The sequence below is a fragment of the Sapajus apella genome, unplaced genomic scaffold, assembly GCF_009761245.1.
Source record: "Sapajus apella isolate SASKATOON/1434 unplaced genomic scaffold, GSC_monkey_1.0 scaffold132, whole genome shotgun sequence".
In the NCBI taxonomy this organism is placed as follows: domain Eukaryota; kingdom Metazoa; phylum Chordata; class Mammalia; order Primates; family Cebidae; genus Sapajus; species Sapajus apella.
The window spans coordinates 570,385-587,333 of record NW_022437072.1 but is presented as its reverse complement, the minus strand read 5'-3'; positions in this window follow the sequence as shown (position 1 = coordinate 587,333).

Genomic DNA, 16,949 nt, shown 5'->3' with positions numbered 1-16,949 from the left:
CTACTGGCAAACCATTGATGTGGTCTCTGGTGAAGATAAAGATAAAAAACATAGTTCTCTCCAAAAATTTAGAATGTATTTGCAGAAATAAGGGTACTATTCTTGCAAAGAATGTGATAATATATTATAAAGTAGTTCAAGAAGGAAGAATTATGACAAAATAACACAAGATTCACAGCTCATGAACGGCATATGTCTTTATAGTAGAATGATTTATAATTCTTTGGGTACATACCCAGTATTGGGATTGCTGGGTCAAATGGAATTTCAATTTCTAGATCCTTGAGAAATTGCCACACTGTCTTCCACAATGGTCGAACTAATTTACACTCCCACCAGCTGTGTAAAGTGACAGGTAGGGGTCCAGTTTCTGCTTTTTGCGCATTGCTAGCCAGTTTTCCCAACACCATTTATTAAACATGGAGTCCTTTCTCCATTGCTTGTTTTTGTCAGGTTTGTCAAAGATCAGATGGTTATAGATGTGTGGTGTTTCTTCTGGGGCCTCTGTTCTGCTCCATTGGTCTATGTCTCTGTTTTGGTACCAGTACCATGCTGTTTTGATTACTGTAGCCTTGTAGTATAGTTTGAAGTCTGGCAGTGTGATCCCTTTGGCTTTGTTCTTTTTGCTTAGGATTGTCTTGGCTATGCGGGCTGTCTTGTGATTCCATATGAAATTTAAAGTGTTTTTTTCCAGTTCTGTGAAGAAGGTCATTGGTAACTTGATGGGGATAGCATTGAATCTACAGATTACTTTGGGCAGTATGGCCATTTTCACAATATTAATTCTTCCTAACCATGAGCATGGAATGTTTTTCCATCTGTTTGTGTCCTCTCTTATTTCGTTGAGCAGTGGTTTGTAGTTCTCCTTGAAGAGGTCCTTTACATCCTTTGTTAGTTGTATTCCTAGGTATTTTATTCTCTTTGTAGCAATTGTAAATGGGAGTTTGCTCTTGATTTGACTCTCTCCTTGTCTGTTATTGGTATATAGAAATGCTTGTGATTTCTGCACATTGATTTTGTATCCTGAGACTTTGCTGAAGTTGCTTATCAGTTTGAGAAGACTTTGGGCTGAGATGATGGGGTCTTCTAGATATACAATCATGTCATCTGCAAATAGAGACACTTTGACTTCCTCCTTTCCTAATTGAATACCCTTTATTTCTTTTTCTTGCCTGATTGCTCTGGCTAGAACTTCCAGTACTATATTGAATAGGGGTGGTGAGAGAGGGCATCCTTGTCTAGTGCCAGATTTCAAAGGGAATGCTTCCAGCTTTTGCCCGTTCAATATGATATTGGCTGTAGGTTTGTCATATGTAGCTTTTATCATTTTATGATACATTCCATCGATACCTAGTTTATTGAGAGTTTTTAGCATGAAGGGCTGTTGAATTTTGTCAAAGGCCTTCTCTGCATTTATTGAGATAATCATGTGGTTTTTGTCTTTGGTTCCATTTATGTGATGGATTACATTTATGGATTTGCATATGTTGAACCAGCCTTGCATCCCCAGGATGAAGCCTACTTGATTGTGATGGATAAGCTTCTTGATGTGCTGTTGCAGTCTGTTTGCCAGTATTTTGTTGAAGATTTTTGCATCGATGTTCATCAGGAATATTGGCCTGAAGTTTTGTTAGTTGAGTCTCTGCCTGGTTTTGGTATCAGGATGATGTTGGTCTCATAAAATGAGTTAGGGAGGATTCCCTCCTTTTGTATTGTTTGATATAGTTTCAGAAGGAATGGAACCAGCTCCTCTTCGTACGTCTGATAGAATTTAGCTGCGAACCTGTATGGACCTGGACTTTTTTTGATTGGTAGGCTATTGATTGCTGCCTCTACTTCAGCCCTTGTTATTGGTCTATTCAGTGTTCCTCCTGGTTTAGTCTTGGTAGAGTACAAGTGTCTAGGAATTTATCCATTTCTTCCTGGTTTACTGGTTTATGTGCATAGAGCTGTTTGTAGTAATCTCTGATGGTAGTTTGTATTTCTATGGGACCAGTGGTGATATCCCCTTTATCATTTGTCATTGCATCTATTTGATTCTTCTCCATTTTCTTTTTTATTAATCTGGCTGGCAGTCTATTTTGTTGATCTTTTCAAAAAACCAGCTCCTGGATTTGTTGATTTTTTGAAGGGTATTTTGTGTCTCTGTCTCCTTCAGTTCTGCTCTAATCTTAGTTATTTCTTGTCTTCTGCTAGCTTTTGAGTTTTTTGATCTTTCTCCTCTAGCTCTTTCAATTTTGATGATAGGGTGTCAATTTTAGATCTTTCCTTGTTTTTCATATGGGCATTTGTTGCTATAAATTTCTCTCTTGACACTGCTTTAAAGGTGTCCCAGAGATTCTGGTAAGTTGTGTCTTCATTCTGATTGGTTTCAAAGAACATCTTTGTTTCTGCCTTCACTTCATTGTTTATCCAGCCGACACTCAGAAGCAAGTTGTTCCATTTCCAAGTGGTTGTGCGGGTTTGAGTGTGTTTCTTAATCCTGAGTTCTAACTTGATTGCGCTGTGGTCTGATAGACTGTTTGTCATAATTTCCATTCTTTTGCATTTGCTGAGGAGTGATTTACTTCCAATGATGTGGTCAATTTTAGAGTAAGTGCAATGTGGTGCTGAGAAAAATGTATATTCTGTGGATTTGGGGTGGAGTGTTCTGTAGATGTCTATTAGGTCCACTTGGTCCAGCTGTGCATTCAAGTCCTGAATGTCCTTGTTAGTTTTGTGTCTCGTTGATCTGTCCAATATTGACAGTGTAGTGTTGAAGTCTCCCACTATTATTGTGTGGGAGTCTAAATCTCATTTTAGGTTGTTAAGAACTTGCTTTATGTATCTGGGTGCTCCTGTGTTGGGTGCATATATATTTAGGATAGTTAGCTCTTCTTGTTGGATTGATCCTTTTAACATCATGTAGTGTCCTTTGTCTCTTTTGATCATTGTTGGTTTGAAGTCCATTTTATCAGAGATTAGGATTGCAACCCCTGCTTTTTTTGTTCTCCATTTGCTTGATTAATCTTCTCCCATCCCTTTATTTTGAGTCTATATGTGTCTTTGTATGTGAGATGGGTTTCCTGAATATAGCACACTGATGGGTCTTGACTTTTTATCCAATTTTCCGGTCTGTGTCTTTTGATTGGGGTGTTTAGGCCGTTTACATTCAATGTTAATATTGTTATGTGTGAATTTGATCCTGCCATTTTGTTACTGGCTGGTTTTCTTTTCTGTTAGTTGATTCATTTTATTCATTGCATTTTTGGGCTTTGCCAACTTGTTTGCTTTTGGGGTGACTGGTACTTGTTCCTTTCTGTGCGTAGTGTTTCTTCAGGAGCTCTTGTAGGGCATGTCTGGTGGTGATGAAATCTCTCAGGAATCACTTGTCCGTAAAGGATTTTATTTCTCCTTCACTTATGAAGTTTAGTTTGGCTGGATATGAGATTCTGGGTTGAAGGTTCTTTTCTTTAAGGATGTTGAATGTTGGTCCCCACTCTCTTCTGGCTTGTAGGGTTTTTGCTGTGAGTCTGATGGGCTTCCCTCTGTGGGTGATCTGACCTTTCTCTCTGGCTGCCCTTAGCATTTTTTCCTTCATTTCAACCCTGGTGAATCTGATGATTATGTGCCTTGGGGTTGCTCTTCTTGAGGAATATCTTTGTGGAGTTCTCTTTATTTCTTGAATTTAAATGTTTGACTGCCTTGCTAGGCTTGGGAGGTTCTCCTGGATAATATCCTGGAGTGTGTTTTCCAGCTTGGATTCATTCTTCCCATCATATTCAGGTACACCATTCAAGTGTAGATTAGGTCTTTTCACATAATCCCATGTATCTTCGGGGCTTTGTTCATTTCTTTTCACTCTTTTTTCTGTTGTCTTGCCTTCTCTTTTTATTTCATTGAGTTGATCTTCCATCTCTGATCTCCTTTCTTCTGCTTGATTGATTTGGCTATTAAAACTTGTGTTTGCTTCACGTAGTTCTCGTGCTGTGTTTTTCAGCTCCATCAAGTCATTTATGTTCCTCTCTAAGCTGGTTTTTCTAGTTAGCATTTCGTCTAACCTTTTTTCAAGATTTTTGGTTTCTTTGCATTGAGTTAGAACCTGTTCCTTTAGCTCAGAAAAGCTTGTTATTATCCACCTTCTGAAGCCTGTTTCTGTCAATTTGTCACACTCCTTCTTGGTCATGTTGTGTCCCCATGTTGTTGAGGAGTTGTGATCCCTTGAAGGAGAAGAGGTGTTCTGGCCTTTGATGGTTTCATCTTTTTTGCGCTTGTTTTTTTCCCATCTTTGTGGATTTACCAGGCTGTGGTGTCAGGGAGCTGCTTGATGAGGTCACTTGTCGGCCTGTGGAGGCACTACTGGGTTTCTAGGGACTCCTTCAGGTTACTAGGGAAGCTTCCTGTGTCTGTTTTGTTTACATTGGGGGTTTAGGCCCACCTCTTCCACTCACCTGGTGGCTCTGCTGTGTGGTCAAGAATGCAGTCCCATTGCTACGTAGGCTTCCTGTGGTTTTTGTTAAAACATGTAGCCCACTCCTACCCCTCTAATGGTGGGTTGTTCCCTTCCTCCACTGGGCTGGATCATTCAGGGTTCAGCTCAGACTGTAGCACTGGCTGCACAACCTGCTAGAGTCAGAGCTTCAGTCCCCTGGGGTTTGTGGGGGAGGGTAGGGACCCACCCAGTCGTACCTGGCCGTCTCCCCCTTTCAGCTTCCTCTCTCTCCGGTCATGGGGTAGGGGCCGCCCAGCTGCTCTGTCTGTCTTCCTGCTTACAGCTCCCCATCTCTCTGGGCAGGGGGAGGGGCGGTAGCTCAGTCCACAGGCTGTCCCGGCCGCGTTTTAGGCTTATGCCTCTGTTGAGGTCTGTGTGCCAATCTGGGACACCATCCTGGATTATTATTCAACTTTGCATTTGCAATTCCCAGTGCTTGACTGGCAAAGATCCCCTGTTCTGTGTGTTGCTGAGGCTTTGGGGGAAGCACTGTATCTGGACCAGAGTGCCAGAGGGGGAGCCTTCGACTTGCTGGTCAGATGCACTTTCTGGGTGAGGTGTACCCCTCCCCGCCTCAGTCTGCCGTGCATGGGTTTTGCTCATCGTGGGACCAGACCTGTTGAAATGCATCTGGTACCTTGGTTGGAGCTAGGAGATCTCTGGATTTCTGTGTCTCTCTTGCTGGGTGTTATGCGCCGGAGTTGTGTCTATTTGGCCATCTTGGAGAGTCCCAGTTCTGTAAATTTTAAGACCTTTATCAGTTCTGTAAATTTTGAGACTTTATTTTGGACCTCAAAACTCAAGGCTTTGATCAGTTGTTTTCTGTGCCATTTTTAAGTGCTCTTTTAAGCTACTGCTTGCTCCTGACAAAATAGAAATGCAAGAAAAACAATCTTGATTATCACATACATTTTTTTCCTACAAATGCTTCCTAGTTATAAGAATCTGATTATCTGAATTACATACGTAATAACAGATAAAATGCAGAAGTTTCCATATTTGGAACATATGATATTAGATATATGCATATTAATAATTAGAAGTTCTGTGTGGATGTACAAATATTGGAAGACTGTGACTTTAAAAGTATGATAAATGATTAACTGTTGACTGGCCTTGTAATTAGGAATTTCTGAAGTGAATAAATTGAAAAAGGCCATTTCTTGTACAGTAAACTGCACAGTGAAAGAAGCCATGTGAATTTAAAGGACTTGTAAATGTGTGTGAGTGAGAGAGAAAGGGATGGAAGAGAGGAACTTTAGAGAGTGATCAATTAATGAGATTAGAGTGGTAAATGAAACTAAGACATTTGGAGAGACTTATTCATCATACTAGAGATATAACGAGTGCCTAAAGAAGTTTTAACTCTAATCATGTTTGCTAGGGAATGTTATGGAGGTGAGTTACCTTGGAGATGAGGAGTTTCCATCTTGCAGAAGATAACTAAATCCAGGCAAGAATGAGGACAGCCTCATGAGCAGTTAGAATAGAACAGACTGGACTTGGTTACTAACTGGTAGTGGGGGCTGAAGGAGAGGAGGGAATCTCAGGCGACTTCTAGGGTTCTCACTAAGGTGACTTGGTGACATCATTTATTTAGCAAATACTTATACATTAAGTGAGTTTTACACTATTTTTCAGGCTCTGTGATAGGTTCTGAGCACACACAGGTAATCGATAGTTTAGTGTAAGAGATGCTCTGATGATTTCTGATTGTTTTCTTGTTAGCTCAATTATTCATTTCAGTGTTATCTGAGGAATTTCCCTGTGTTTGTGTGATGACAGTAATCTCTTTTAAAATTAAACCTTTATGATTTTTTTTCTTAAAATGTACATATCAATACTGCTTGAATATTGCATAGAAATAATTTTCTAACTGGCATATCTTTAAGATGATGACTACAACCATCTTCATGATACCATTTGAATGATGAAAATAGCTATTTCAAGATTTATCAAGACAGTCAGTATTAGCCATCTAAGTATCCCCTCAATGTCAGAGGCTACACCCTGTGCATATGATTGAAAAAAAAACAGGTGCAATTAAAGCAAAAATATCATTTGATTTATGGGAAAGGGTGACTGTTGGAGTCAGAAGGTTTACTTTTAGTCTCAGCTTGGTTTCTTAGTTCTTTGAATTTGTACAAGTTTTTAATCTCTCTGAATCTGTTTTCTCACTATTAAAAAATGTGGTTAATAATAACTTCTTTACACGTTTATTGTGAGACTTAACCAGGATAAGAAAAGCAAAATGACTATTCACAGTGCCTGGTACCTATTAGCTTCCAAGTTTTTTCCTGTACATGAAACCTCAGAATCTTATTTTTCTTCTCTCTCACCTTTCAAAGAATAAGCATGTATAACACTTTTCACCAAACTTTTAAGCTAATAATACCATTAATTTGTGGCAACTCTGGATAGAAACTGCCAATCTGAGACATAAAAACCATGCTAGCACATGCACTCTAATTTTAGATTGAGTTGCTTGAGATGAAACCTGCATATGAATCACCAAGGGGCCAGGGTGCTATCAGACAGCGTTACGCATAAAACAGACTATATTTGCCTTAGCTATCTTGTATTCTTCTTCTCACCATAAGAGGCCTGTGAGAACTCAGTTACAAGTGCTGCCAGGGAAACACATCAGGTGTCTAATAATATAGCAAAATGCATTATTAATTAGAAGCAGCAAGATGAGCTGTAATCCTGTCAAGCAGTCAAATTACCAAGTAGATTTTCCCACCTCTTTCTTTGCATGATTCCTTTTAAAGTATAAATCAAACTAAGTGTGTTTCTAGATTTGACATGTTCCTTACTTGTATTGAAAAGTTTCCTTTCCTTATTAAGAATGTAAGTTCTCTAACGAAGGATGTTTACCATTACAAATGTTGCTTATTTACTATCATAACACTCTCTGCATTGTTCTTATTTGTTCATTTATCTCCCCTCTTTTCTAATGTCTAAGCACATTGGGGGTTTGAACCATATTTTATTTGCCTACTGCATATAGCCTGCAACTAGCCCAATACATCATATCTATTAAGTATTTAATGAAACGTTAAGGAACCAATGAATAAATTTGAGCTTGATAAATTGATACACACTGGATCTGTGAATATTGTTTAACATCTAAGGCTGATTCTCCTTTCAGCCTACTTTACTACATATTCCATTTTGTTTTCTCTAGTATCCTAACTATTGCTTTCATCCGTTTTGGTTCTTATAAGCCATTGCTTTCTAAAATGTGTTCTCTCTTAGTAACAGTCCTCTAAGGTTCTGTGGTCTGGGCATGCACGTCCATCAGCTTGCTGAATTCATGCAGCATGCCTGCAGGGCAGGTTCTGTTTTCACCCTGTTACCAGATTTTCGTTTGTGTGCTTGAATCTTGCCACTCAGCCACAGGCCCACATAAATCAAAGTTCCTGCTTTTTGGGTTTCCTTGCTCCCGTCCCCTATACAGGGATAAGAATGCCTTCCTAGTAGGGCTGTTTGGAGGCTCAAGTTAAATAATGTGTGCCAGTATTCTTCGTGATCTATGAGGACTTCATTGCTTTGGGGAGGCACTCTGTCCATAAACTGCTAAAATTTGAGAATGACTCTGGGCAAGTCCTTTTTATAAACATATTTGTTTATACTTAGATAAATTATGTAAGCCCAAAGTGGCTAGTTCTTCATTTTAAGCAAGATCATAGGACAAGGCAATAGTGGTAGGTGCCAAACACTGGATAGTGTCTTCAGAAATTGGCAAATGCTGCTGCCTCTGTGGCTGGCAGATAAAAACCACATCAGATGAGTAAGATGCTGCTTGTTAAAATTAAATAAAATGAGCTCATGATTTTCTAGTTTATTTTCTCTAAATTCTTTGGCCATACATTTCAGATCCTTTCAGTACTTTTCTTTCACTTTCGGTGTTTCTAATAATATTTCTTGCTATTGCTCACATCTGTTCCTCCTCAGACTGAAGGTGGAGAAGCCAGTTGTACTGCATGCCCACAGCCCTCACCCTGGGTCTTCTGCTTGCTTTTTATCCAAGACATCAGTGACATGCTGGGATACTGCATGGTTTGGACCATGGCCTTCAACCTCTTGACAGTCGGTGGTTTGGCTCCTTTACCTTTGCCTCTTCTCTGTTTAATAAATATGTAACCGAGTACCCAATGTGTGCTTTTTGCTTCCTGGCTTAAGCAACATATTTGCTAATTAAAGAGAAAGTGTTCCACTTGAGTACTGAAACTTGGGCATCATCACATCAGTTTCCAGGTAATTCTTCTAAGACCTAAGCATCATTGAGGTTTTAATTTGTGTAACTTTATTAGCAGCAGAAACTAGAGATAGGTATGAGAGCAAACATCCATATTAGATCAGTTTGTATAGGTGATGGGATTTTAAATTTGAACATAGAGTTATTTATATTAGATCACTGTACATTTTTCTTCCATTTACTGTGTTTGTGGAAGGCAGTACTTATAATAGTTAAGGTATTGGAGTTATGAAATCTTTGGTGCTAGCCAAGGATCATTAAAGAAGCTATTTATTCAAGCCTTTAGCCCATGTGGAAATCAGGCTATTAGGTTTCATTTGCTATTCAGTTGTAGGAGTAATATATATATATATGTAAAATCTATCCTTTATGAAATATATGATTTGTAAATATTTTCTATAATTCTCTAGGTTACCTTTTAACTCTGTTCATTATTTTCTTTGCTTTGTAGAGATCGGTAGTTTTTTTTTAGTTGAATTGTAAATATTATTAGGAGCTTACAATGAGAATTTAAGAATCATTAATATGCTATGTTTTCTCCTAAGATTGGATCATTTGAGTTTCCGCTTTCTGTTGTGCACAGTTTCCTCATAAGATCTTGTCTATTTTGGCTTTTGCTGCCTGTGCTTTTGGTGTCATATCCATAAAACAAATGTCAGGATCAATGTCATGAAGCTTTTCCCCTATATTTTCTTCTTGGGGTTTTATAGTTTTAAGCCTTATGTTTAAGTCTTTAATCTATTTTGAGTTGATTTTATCATTGGTATAAGATTAGGGTCCAATTTCATTATTTTGCATGTGAGTATTCAGCTTTCCCATCATCAGCATTTGTTGAAGGGATCATTCTTGCTCCATTGGCACCTTTGTCCTTGTGTGTCCTTGGCACCTTTGTCAGAGATCATTGATTTCTTTCTGGGCTCTGTATTCTGTTCCATTGTTCTAGATGTCTGTCTTAATTCCAGTATGATACTCTGAAGAAGACATGCAAATTACCAACAGGTGTATGGAAAGATGTTCAATGTTATCAGTCATCAAGGAAATACAAACCAAAACCACAATAAAATCAACTTACACCTGCTAGGATGGCTAATATATACATAAACAATACAAGTGTTTTTGGGGATGTGAATAAATGAGAACCCTTGTATGTGTATACTGTTGGTGGGAATGCTTATACGTGTATACTGTTGGTTGGAACACTTGTACCTGTATACTGTTGGTCCTGCTGATATGAGAAAGAGTATGAAAGTTCCTTAAAAATTAAAAACAGAGCTATCATATGATTCAGCAACTTTACTTCTGGGCATTTATCTAAAAGAATTAAAGTTAGGATCTCAAAGAGATAATAGCACTCCCACATTTTGCAGCATTATTTACAAGAGCTAATGTGGAAACAACATAAATGTCTACGTGGATAAATGGATAAAGGAAATGTGTTGTACACATACCATGGAATATTATTCATCCTTAATAAAAAAGAAAGTAGCTGGGCATGGTGGCTTATGTCTATCATCCCAGCACTTTGGGAGGCTGAGGTGGGTGGTTCCCTTGAGCTCAGGAGTTTGAGCCTGGGTGACATGGTGAAACCCCATCTCCACAAAAAGTACAAAAATTTTCTGGGCATGGTGGTGCCTGCCTGTAGTTCCAGCTACTTGGGAGGCTGAGGTGGGTGTGAGGATCACTTGAGCCAGTGAAGTTGAGGCTGCAGTGAGCCGAGATTGCACCACTTCACTCTAGCCAGGGTGACAGAGTGAGTCTCTGTCTCAAAAAGAAGAAGAAGAAGAAAGAAGGAAGAAGGAAGAAGAAAGAAGACCTGTAATATTTGACAACACGGATGGATGAATCTCAAGGACATTATGCTAAGTGAAATAAGCCAGTCACAGAAGAAGAAGAAATACTGCATGATTCTACTTATATGCTGTATCTAAAATAGTCAAACTTGTAGAAGCAAAGAATAGCAGAGTGATTTCCAAAGGCTGTGGGGAGAGGGAAATGGGGAACAGCTAATTAATAGGTATAAAATTGCAGTTATGCAAAAAGAATAATTTCTGAAGATCTATCACACAACATCATACCTATGGTTAACAATACTGTATTGTACATGCAAAAAAATCTGTTAAGAGAGTAGTGCACATGTTAAGTAACACACACACACACACTCTCACACTGGTTAACTTCTCAAAGCATCAGATTCCTCCTTCTTGATCAGAGCTGTCAAGAGAAGAGGAGGAATCCTTTCCCCATTGCTTGTTTTTGTCTGGTTTGTAAAAGATCAGATGATCGTACATATGTTGTGTTGCCTCCGAGACCTCTGTTCTGTTCCATTGGTCTATATCTCTGTTTTGGTACCAGTACCATGCTGTTTTGATTACTGTAGCCCTGTAGTATAGTTTGAAGTCCGGTAGTGTGATGCCTCCCACTTTGTTCTTTTTGCTTAGAATTGACTTGGCTATGCGGGCTCTCTTTTGGTTCCATATGAAGTTTAAGGTGATTTTTTTCCAGTTCTGTGAAGAAGGTCATTGGTCGCTTGATCGGGACAGCGTTGAATCTGTAAATTACTTTGGGCAGTATGGCCATTTTCATGATATTGATTCTTCCTAACCATGAACATGGAATGTTTCTCCATCTGTTTGTGTCCTCTCTTATTTCGTTGAGCAGTGGCTTGTAGTTCTCCTTGAAGAGGTCCTTTACATTCCTTGTTAGTTGTATTCCTAGGTATTTTATTCTCTTTGTGGCAATTGTGAATGGAAGTTTGTTCTTGATTTGGCTCTCTTTAAGTCTGTTATTGGTGTATAGGAATGCTTGTGATTTTTGCACATTGATTTTGTGTCCTGAGACTTTGCTGAACTTGCTTATCAGTTTCAGGAGATTTGGGGCTGAGACGATGGGGTCTTCTAGATATACAATCATGTCCTCTGCAAATAGAGACAATTTGACTTCCTCCTTTCCTATTTGAATGCCCTTTATTTCTTTTTCTTGCCTGATTGCTCTGGCTAGAACTTCCAGTACTATACTGAATAGGAGTGGTGAGAGAGGGCATCCTTGTCTAGTGCCACATTTCAAGGGGAATGCTTCCAGTTTTTGCCCATTCAGTATGATATTGGCTGTTGGTTTGTCATAAATAGCTTTTATTATTTTGAGATACGTTCCATCAATACCTAGCTTTTATTGAGAGTTTTTAGCATAAAGGGCTGTTGAATTTTGTCAAAGGCCTTGTCTGCATCAATTGAGATAATGATGTGGTTTTTGTCTTTGGTTCTGTTTATGTGGTCAATTACGTTTATAGACTTGCGTATGTTGAACCAGCCTTGCATCCCTGGGATGAAGCCAACTTGATCATGGTGGATAAGCTTTTTGATGTGGTGTTGCAATCTTCTTGTCAGTATTTTATTGAAGATTTTTGCATCTGTGTTCATCATGGATATTAGCCTGAAGTTTTCTTTTCTTGTTGAGTCTCTGCCGGGTTTTGGAATGAAGATGATGTTGGTCTTATAAAATGATTTGGGAAGAATTCCCTCTTTTTGTATTGTTTGGAATAGTTTCAGAAGGAGTGGTACCACCTCCTCTTTGTATGTCTGGTAGAATTCGGCTGTGAACCCGTCTGGACCTGGGCTTTTTTTGGATGATAAGCTCTTAATTGCTGCCTCAACTTCAGACCTTGTTATGGGTCTGTTCAGGGTTTTGGCTTCTTCCTGGTTTAGGCTTGGGTGGAGGCAAGTGTCCAGGAATTTATCCATTTCTTCCAGGTTTACTAGTTTATGTGTATAGAGTTGTTTGTAATAATAACCCAGCAATCCCATTACTGGGTATATAGCCAAAGGATTATAAATCGTTCTACTATAAGGACACATGCACACGAATGTTCATTGCAGCACTGTTTACAATAGCAAAGACCTGGAACCAACCCAAATGCCCATCGATGATAGACTGGACAGGGAAAATGCGGCACATATACACCATGGAATATTATGCAGCCATCAAAAACGATGAGTTTGTGTCCTTTGTAGGGACATGGATGAACCTGGAAACCATCATTCTCAGCAAACCGACAGAAGAGCAGAAGATTAAACACCGCATGTTCTCACTCATAGGCGGGTGTTGAACAATGAGAGCACATGGACACAGCGAGGGGAGCACTACACACTGGGATCACTTGAGGGGAAACAGGGGAGGGATGGTGGGGGATGGGGAGCTGGGGAGAGATAGCAAGGGGAGAGATGCCAGATGTAGGTGATGGGGAGGAAGGCAGCAAATCACACTGCCATATGTGTACCTATGCAACAATCTTGCATATTCTTCACAGGTACCCCAAAACCTAAAATGCAATAAAATAAATAAATGGGAAAAAAAAGAGAAGAGGAGGGTATGAACTACATAGAGAGGGCCCCTCTGAGTTCTTTCTCTAATGTGTCCTCACTTATACCTACCACTCTTTACTCTTTTATTTTATTTTCATTCTTTATAGCACTTATCATAATTGATGTGATTTTCTTTAGTCGAGTACCCCTTTTGTTATTGCAGTTTACACTCCAAGAGGGCAAACATGTGCTTTGTTTGGCTTGTTGTTGAATCCCATCTCTGATAACCATGTCGTCATGCAGTAGATGCTCAATAACTATGTTGAATGAATGAATGAAACTTTGGATCAACGTTGATGCATACTTAGCTCAATACCTTCTACATAGTAAAATGTCATAAGTGATCATTATGGTTACTATAAATATCATGAGGAGTTTATAGTGAGAATTGATGATTCATTAATCGATCATATTCTTTCCTAAGCTTTGATTGAGTCCTTTGGATTTCCACTTTCTGTTCTGCACAGTCTCCCTGTAAAATCTCGTCTGGTTGGTGCCCTGGTTATGCCAACAGTTCCCAGATCTGCATTTCTGGTGCCTACCTTCTCTCTGGAGTACCCCTTATAGCATGGTGGCACCTCACACTCAACATGCCTTCTGAATCCTGCTCATCACTCTGAGCTCCTTTGCTCAGTTAATGGCACCAGTTCTTACCCTGCTGCTTAAACTACAAACTTTGGATCAACCTTGATCCCTCCCTCCTTGATGAACTCATAATTTATCTTTCAGAAATGTTTCTCTTTTCCTTATTTTTCTAGCTCAGACTAACATTGTCTCTCATTTGGGATTTGGTGATAACTCATAATACAGCTAAATTATATTGAACACAGAATCAGGACTTTATATGCACTTTTTATATAAAGAAGCCTATGAGGTAAGTGTGATTAATGCTATTTTTATATATTATTTTACCGATGAAGTAAAAACAAGGTTCAGTGAGATTAAGCAGTTTTCTTAAATTCTCATAGCTGCTAAGTGTTAAAGCCAGGCTTTGAACTTAGATCTGTTTGATTTCAAAGCCTCTATATTCTTCTAAATCTTTCTAATTGCTACAAGATTCTCCCTTCTCCAGCTCTTGTTCCAATTCACACTGCTTTCCCCTTTCCTCTGAGCGATGCCTTAATTACTCTTCAACATCCATCTGAAACATCACCTCTTCTCTTTCCAGATTCCACTGGGCAGAGAGGTAGATGCTTCTGCTGGAATTCCACAGCAGTCTTTATGCAGGTCTACCTTGGCTACTGTTATTTTGTATTTTAATTATCAGCTTACATGCCCTTGAGAGTAGAAACACCACCTAATTAATGTTTGTGTGTACAATATCTGTACTCAGTAGGAGCTGGGTAGATTGTTATAAGGAATGCTTTTATAAATACTACTTCTTGAGGAATTTAATACTTGGTCTTTCATTTTTGTAGAAATCTTTTTTTCTGCTACGATTTATAATTGTCAATTTAGAACACCTAATATTTAAGCGAAGCCTCGTTTTGGTTTTCCATAGACAGCATAGGGAGATTTTTATAAGCAGCCCCTTTCTATTTGTTCCCCAAGTCCTAGTCAGTACCTGATAACCTCTAGTTTCTCTGCTATCTTTGTTCACTGAGCCTTGATATTTTCCTGTGCTCCCTATGTTTCTGCATTCTATTTTTCCAAGTTTTGCTTTCCGCTAGGCAATGGCTAAAGTGTTAGCACTAGTGTTTCACTTCTTATGGTGTGGATTTTGATGTAAGTTTTCACCTATGACAAGTGGTGAAAACTACAGCCCTGCATATGTTGAAGGTATTTTTGGGCATTTGGGGTCTTACTATTTTCTTCAAATTACAACCTTTTATGTCTTTGAAGAAAGCTTTATATATCTCCTTTTCATAGTAATTCTTCCAAAATTCATAAAAATTTTGTTGGAGTTGATGAAATCATGGTGTGGCTGATGAATTATAATTGGGGTAGTGTTTATATCTGCCAAGATGCTTGAATTCTGAATTGTACAAACATCTATATCTTTTTTTTTTTTTTTGGAGAAGATAAGATTTTATTTGTATTCAGGGATAATGAAGGCTTATCTTCTACATTTCCAGAGTCTGGAAGTATATATCAAAAAATTTTTAAAAATCATAAATATATTCAGGTTCTCATCTTGGAAGTCAAAGAATATGATTTTAACTCAAAAATATTGAAACACTAAGGATAAAACAAATATGTCAAAAAGCATTAATATGAATGTAGGCTTGTAGCCATTTGATAACTGTCATTTAAAATTGTTTTAATGAAATAAATAAATTTTTTTTGAGACAGAGTTTTGCTCTTGTGGCCTAGGCTGGAGTGCAATGGCGTGATCTTGGCTCACTGCAACCTCTGCTTCCTGGGTTTTAGTGATTTTCCTGCCTCAGCCTCCTGAAGTAGCTAGGATTACAGGTGCCCACCACCACACCCAGCTATTTTTTTTGTTATTTTTAGTTGAGACAGGGTTTCACCATGTTGGCTAGGCTGGTCTTGAACTCCTGACCTTAGGTGATTCACTTGCTTTGGCCTCCCAAAGTGCTGGGATGTGAACCATCATTGGCCTGCCAAATTAAAATATTTAATAACTTTAAAAATCCCCTGAGAAAAATTAGCAATATTTAGAGTATTATTAAGTTAAAATAATTTGAAACTATTTTAACTATTCATGAAATGAAACACATATTTCCATACAGTATTCTTTGACATACAGCACTTAAGTGCAGACACAATATAACTTCTCTAAGTCAAATACTTCACAAGAACTCTTAGGGGTAAATGCAAAATATAATAAATAGATCATTATTTACCTGCTCATGAAAACTTTAATTTTTGGAGAACTTACTCTTCAAAATGATTCCAAGTTACAGAAAAGAAAATGATGAACACATTTATAATGGGATTTAACAAAACATGCATAGCACGTGGCTTACACAGTCACCTCATCTTACTTTATTTTATAGATGAGGAAACTGAAGCCTACTGGTCCTAAAGGTACAAGAACACGAGGCAAATGAACAGATGCTAATCCAATTGCTTTGTACCTCAATCCAAAGCCTTTTGTTTCATGACCCCACATGGCATCTTCCTTGCCCACCATGATGTGGAGGTGCTGAGAGAGCAGGGCAGAAAGACGGTATTTAGGAGGTAAAATCAGAATATTAAGCAAAACTGAAAACTCTGTTTTGGAGTGCAAATATCCATCTATTCAAGGGGAAAAATAAGTAGTAAAGAATGCTAAATTATTTTGATATCATTTACTAGTTATGTCTGTATTAAGCTGATTTAGTATAATTTGAATGAGAAAGACCCAAGGTGCTCTGAAAGTGCTAGAAGCATGTATATTGTGGCCATGCATGCCGTTTTCATGCTGATGATAAATACATACCTGAGACTGGGCAATTGACAAAAGAAATAGGTTTATTGGACTTACTGTTCCACGTGGCTGGGGAGGCCTCACAATCACGGTGGAAGGTGGAAGGTGAAAGGCACATCTCACATGGTGGCAGCAAGAGAGTGAATGAGAGCCAAGTGAAACAGGTTTCCTTATCAAACCAGCTCTTGTGACATGTCTTCACTGCCAGGAGAAGAGTATAGGGGAAACCGCCTCCATGATTCAATTATCTCCACCGGGTCCCTCCCAGGACACATGGACATTATGGGAGTACAATTCAAGATGAGATTTGGGTGGGGGCACAGAGCCAAACCATATGTGTAACATTTCCTACTTGCCCATATATTTATGAGTGTGTGTGTGTGTGTGTGTGTGTGTGTACATATACATACTCATTCACTGATGGAGTGAGATAGGATAATTTGAAATATGGAAATTTTTTTTTTCTGGCTGATGGTGGCTAGATAT